The following is a 6,366-nucleotide window of genomic DNA, read 5'->3' as shown; positions in this document are numbered from 1 at the left end:
AACCCAGAATTCAGCCCTGAGTACGGTGCTTGCGCGGCTGGCAGAAACTGCAGCGCTGTAACCCTGCGTCTCTATCCCAGCGCGTGCTGCAGACTCTAGCCGCGGGGCGATTTGCTGAATAAGCAGTGTTACCCTCCGTGCGACAAACCTCTCGCGTTTGAGTCCCCGTAGCCGATCCTCGTGCGATGGAAATCCTTCCTCCAGGTTCCGGAGCACCCCACTATTGCTGGAAATTCCTAACAAGATATCCTTATCCGTCATGATGAGTTCATTTCAAACATAGTCATTTTCTTACTGAACTAATACTATATGCTCCTACTTGGTCTCCCAACTGCCTGACTCATCCCTCTATGATCCATTGTAATGATAATCAAAGTGTCTCACTTCTCTAATTCAAACCATAGTAGTATTCTTGATATTGACTAGTACCCCAATCGTTACCATGGCCTGGTCATATTTTCTTGATATTGAATAGAATAGTACACCCAAACTTTACCATGGTCATATAGTTACCTGCTAGCTTGTGATTTTCTTCCCTCCTTGCCTAAATCAGAAATTACTCGAAGACCAGTAAATTGCATTCCTATTAAATGTTTTACACCATGGTCTAGAACAGGGGACGGCAAACCATAGCTTCTAGATTAATCTAGTCTGCTGCCATTCCTATACATAAAGCCTTTTGACATACAACCACATCCACTCACTTAACTGACTGGGTGTCAGGAATAAAAAAAGAAGAGAGTGAGATGACATAAGAGTTTTAAGTATGAGCATTTACAGAATGTTGGGACCATTAATTAAAACTGCGATATAAAGAGAATCTGGAGGGAGGATAATGGATATGGGAGTGAACATGTGAAACACAAGATGCTGGTATCACCTTGTGGTAGAGAGGGCAAGCAGACAGTGAATGATCTAAAGCTAGGATAGTATATTGCAACTTTCATGCTACAATGGCCGAACTGAGTTGTGCAACAGAGGCTGGATAGCCTGGAGCCAAAAATACTATAGAACCATTTGTCAACTTCTGTAGTAGACTTAAAGGAAGCTGAGGTGGTAGAATCCCTTGCAAAAAAAAAAAAAATTATATGTAGTCAAGGATCTAGCATATGTTGAAAATGGAATTAGGATATTAGTAGTGTACAATGAGATGAAGAGAAATGATCCAGAGATAGATTCTACAGGATTTGACCACTATCTGGCTGTAAAAAAGAAAAGGAAGAGAGTGAGATAACATCATGTTTTTTTTTTTTTAAATCTTGGCACCATACAGATTGTTGGGACCATGAATACAAACTGGGATATAAGAAGAACCTGGAAAGAAAACAATGAATATGAGGATGGACCTGGGGAACACAGGATGCTGCCAGCACCTTGTGGTAGAAAGGGAAAGATGACAGTTAATGATCTAAAGCTTAGGACAGTGGTTGTGACTGGGAAGCTATATTTCAGATTCATATTTGCATAAGCAATAATAATGTTTGAAACCGTGGGAGTAGGTAAAGATTCAAGGAGAGACTTTTTAATGAGAAGACATTCAAGGACAAGACTTCAAGAAATTCATATGCTTAGGGATAATAGAAGAAGAGACAAGAGAGAAAAATTACTCATTTAAGAAGAAAAATTACAGTAGTTTCCAGAAGAAATGACTTTTGAGTGTTAACTACTCAGGAAAGTTAAAAGTATTAAATAAGAAAAAAGGGGATAAAAGTTCTACTCATTTATTAAAACTGATTTCTTTACTTTACATCTAATATATACATATACACATGCATGTAGAATTCTCATGGCTTAAAAAATTCTAATGCTTTATGTTTGTCACAGTAAAGTTGTGAACAGCTCTCAAAAAGTCATGAATTAGACAATATGGGAATTTCTCCCTCACATGGCAGTCTATGCACAAACATATCAAAGATGATATAGCAGCACCCTGGGGTGGTGGTGAGCACCAGTGTCCTTCTGGTTTATGATTCTGATACTTCTAACATGCACCTTCTATTCTGTGTGTGTCAATGGCTGCTTCAGTTTTTTCCAAGAAGTCTTTATTCCAACTAGCAAGTAGAAAGCACCCCTCTTCTTTCTCCCATGGGCACAACCCAGATATTGCAAACATCAATACTGCTCATATCCCGTTAGCCACAAAGTCATGAGACAACTCCAGCTGCCAAAAGAGCTAGAACATGTTTGTCTTTATCTCACTGACCAGTGCCCAGATAAAATATTTGAGTCTATTCTCATCTGAAGAAGGAAAGCGTATACTGGGGACAGCTGGCATTCTTTGTCAAATACTCCCCCAAGCAGAAAAATTAAAATTCCCAAGGCACAGAAAACTAAACAAAGGTAGAAAAATGGGATTATATAAAAATAAGCAATTTCTGCACAGCAAAAGAGACAAGAAACAGAGTAAAGAAACAAGATGGGAGAAAATACTTGCAAATCATTCATCTGATAAAGGATTAGTATCCAGGATATATAATTCAAAAAACTTAATATTAACAACAAGGACAGCAACATAAAACTCTAGTAGTTCAATATAAAAGTGGGCAAATAATCTATATACATATTTCTTAAAAGGAGCCATACAAATGGTCAACAAGTATATGATATTGGATCAGTACTCCAGCATATAAGCTTAGGCAATGACTTACTCAATAGGACCCCTAAAGGTCAGGAAATAATGCCAAGTGTTAGTAAATAGGATGGCATCAAATTAAAAATCTTCTGCACAGCAAAGGAAACAATTAGGAATGTAAAGAGAGAACTTACATAATGGGAGAAAATCTTTGTTAGCTACTCTTCTGACAGAGGAATAATATCCAGAATATGAAAAGAACTCAAAAAGATTAACACCTAAAGATCAAATAACCCAATTAATATATGGGCAAATGATTAAAAAACACTTCTCAAAAGAAGAAATACAAATGGCCAACAAATATATGAAAAAAATGTTAAACATCTTAGCAATTAGGGAAATGAAAACTTAAACTATACTGAGATTTCATCTCCCACCTGCCAGAATGGTAGCCACCAAGAATACAAACAATAATACATGCCAGAGAGGTTATGGAGGAAAAGAAACACTTATATACTGTTGGTAGAACTATAAATTAGTACAAGCAATATGGAGATCAGTATGGAGTGACCCAGTTATATCACTCCTAGGTATTTATTCTAAAGAATTAAAGTCATCATACTGTAGTGATACATGTATATCCATGTTTATAGCAGTACAACTAACAACAGCCAAACTAGGAAACCAGCCTAATTGTCCATCAATAGATGAATGAACATATAAAATGTGGTATATATAAACACAATGGAGTTTTATTCAGCTACAAAGAAAAATGAAACTATGACATTTGCAGGAAAATGGATGTTACTTGAGATCATTGTTAAGCAAAATAGGCCAAACACTGAAGGTGAAGGGTCCTATGTTTTTTTTCTCATATGTGGGAGCTAGAAAGGAGAAAAGAAAAGAAAAGGTGGATAGGTGGAGATCTCATGAAAACTAAGGGAAGATCAGTAGAGGTAAGGTACCAGGGAGTGGGAGGGCAAGGAGGGAGGAAGGAAGTGCTGAGGAGTGATATTGGCCAAATTATATTGTTCTACTGCATGCATGTATGAATACATAAGAAGAAATTACACCTTTATATACAACTATAATGCACCAATAAAAAATGTGGAGAGAGAAAAAGCAAAAGAAAAAACTCATTTTCTAAATGGGAAAATAAATACACAAATATATGAAAAGGTTTGCTATCAGGAAAATGCAATTCAAAACTACAATGAGATATCTTCTCACTCCAGTTTGAATGGCTACTATAAAAAAGACAAAAACCAACCAAACAAATGCTGGCAAGAAAATTGAACTCTTATACAATGTTCATGGGAATGTAAACTAGTACAGTCATTATGGAAAAGCCTTGTGAAATTTGTTCTAGAAACTAAAAATAGATCTACACTATGATCCAATTATCACACTCCTATTTGTGTGTGCATGTGCCTGTGTGTGTCTCTCTCTCTCTCTAAATATATTCATATTTAGAGAGAGAGAGAGAGAGAATCAAAGGAAATTAAATCAGCATAATAAACAGATACCTGAATGTCCATGACCATGGGAACCTAGTTAAAAGATGACCTGAGAAAGATTCTGGGTGTTTATCTTGCAGGAATCCCATCTTCTGCTTAGATAAAAGGATTATCTACAATGATCCAGGCTATTCATCAATTATCAAAGATATCTACATTAATTTTCTATTTATTATCTTTATAATCTCTTTAAGGGAAAGAACATGGGAAGGTTAAAACTGACCAGATAAAAATATTCCCAAACCTGAAGAGAGATTTTTTTAAAGCAATAAGATAGCTATGAATCAATTATCTGTCCGGTCACATTTTGTCCCTGAGTATGTAATGCTTAATGATTAGTGGAGAATCTGGGACGATGAAATTTCAGAATCTCTCAGGACTTTTCTGCCATTCTCAGTTTTTTTTTTTCTGATTTTATTTGTTTATTAGGCTTCCACGTGATTAATATTACTTATTTTTCTCTACCATTAGGCCTCTGCATCCCTGGAACTTGCTAATGCTTCTCCATAGACTGAAGAATGAAGAACAGGTGTGTATGACAGAGAAGGGCCAAGGAGGGAGACCTGAGATTGGTCCCAATAATTAAACTCTCTAGCAGTTTTCCAACTTTGAGCAAATTTATAGGAACTCTTTTTTCACATTATTATCTCTTTATTAATTTTTTTAAAAAATAATATATTGTTCCTTCATGAAGTCATTAATTTTTATTAAATTAAGGAAAGTGAGTGTCTTTCTGTGCATTTTGCAAATAATTTCCTTAAGGCTGACTTGTAGCACATGGGACTGTAAGTTGGCAAAAGATTATCCCTTGGAATAGAAGCATGATTTTAACATTTATTTTCGTATTTGTCAATATTTGCTGTAGTCCAAGGTTTTTTTGTGACTAGTTTGAGACTACCCTTGTTCTTTTGCTCTTTCCTTTTTCCTTTGATTATTTCCCAAGTGGAACTGGGATAGAATCTGTCCCCTCCGGTTGCAAAGCTATATGAAGTCGGTCCCTAGCTCCCAGTGGGCACATCCTTTACTTTAGGGAGTATACTGATTTAAAACTGAAAATGAAAGAGAGGCAGGGAGACCTAGGAAAGAAAGAGATCTTGAGAGCACATATCTGAGATATGAAACTCCTTGTTCCAGTCATTCCCTCGGGCTGGAAACAATTTCTTTGTTGCCCTGTTCATAATTTTATCAGGTGAAGCAATATCCCTCTTTTACCTGAATCTAGTTTGAGATTGGATTTTATTCTTTTCAGTTCTGAAAGTTCTGATTAATAAGTACTATTCAGCCTTCGACTATAATAAAATTTTAGATTTTGTTTTTTTCTTTCCGAATATATGAGTGAAAAAGCCTTAATTTAAGAATGAACAAAGAATACCCTTTACTTTGTGAATCTAGACTATGACAGCCTCCTCAGTGCACACTGCTGATGAGAGTGATTATGGATGAAATGAAATTGGGGGGAAATGAACATCCAGTCCCTTCATGTCATCTTAAAGGGTGTTGAAAGTGTTAACATTTAAGATGTACAATGCCTCACTCCTGCCCTCTGTGTTCCTGAGGGAGCTGGTGACACTGCTACAGCTGTGTGTGCAGAAACTGTAAGAAGGACACTCATGCCTTTGCCTAATTACCGTGCAGCTTTGCTGGACTTCTGTCCAATCCCTGACAATGCCAACAGTGATGAGGGACCACTGCAGCCTAACAAGCTTGGAAAAGTTGGATATTCGAAATGTTAAAGCTGATCTACTTGTGTGGGAAAGAAAAGGTCTTAAGTCACCCAAGCTATTCAATTAAAAATGTCTTTTGGAATTAGTAAGGAAATGATCTTATCAGTTGATAGCTCTTTATGTAAAGCATATTTTTCCTTTTTTTTGAACTGCAGGCTGTGTTGACTAGCCCCCGAAGAGAGGAACAAATAAATTAATCCTTCTTTTCATTAAAAAGCTAAATTGCATGTGTCTAAATCGAGCTCTTTTGTCTGCTTTAATGAGGTATAATTGACAAATAAAAAATAGGTAGTATATATTGAAAGTGTACAATGTTATGTTTTGATGTATTATACATTGTGAAATGATTTCAACAATCAAGCTAATTAACATATTTGTCACTTTACATAGTTACCTTTTTTTATGGTGAGAAATGCTTAAATTCTATTCTTTTATAAGTTTCAATACAGTACATTATTATTAACTATAAGAACCAAGTGGTACACTGTTATATCTGCAGAACTTACTTGTCATATAACTGAAAGTTCATGCCCTTTGACCAACATCTTTTCAT

At 36.0% G+C, this 6,366-nt stretch overlaps 1 long non-coding RNA gene across 2 annotated transcripts in view; it reads left to right on the top strand.

Moving 5' to 3' along the window:
- The window catches only part of LOC125611368, a 139,064-nt gene extending 133,020 nt beyond the window's left edge, over positions 1-6,044 (top strand). For both annotated transcript variants that reach the window (XR_007341527.1, XR_007341528.1), the window contains exons 4-5: positions 4,561-4,618; positions 5,969-6,044. This is a non-coding gene — a long non-coding RNA (uncharacterized LOC125611368). The remainder of the gene's footprint in view (positions 1-4,560; positions 4,619-5,968) is intronic.
- Positions 6,045-6,366: the final 322 nt, after the last annotated feature.

Source organism: Marmota marmota, unplaced genomic scaffold (genome assembly GCF_001458135.2).
Source record: "Marmota marmota marmota unplaced genomic scaffold, marMar, whole genome shotgun sequence".
In the NCBI taxonomy this organism is placed as follows: Eukaryota; Metazoa; Chordata; class Mammalia; order Rodentia; family Sciuridae; genus Marmota; species Marmota marmota.
Note: the sequence above shows the minus strand (reverse complement) of the source record. Positions and strands in the feature narration are given on the sequence as shown.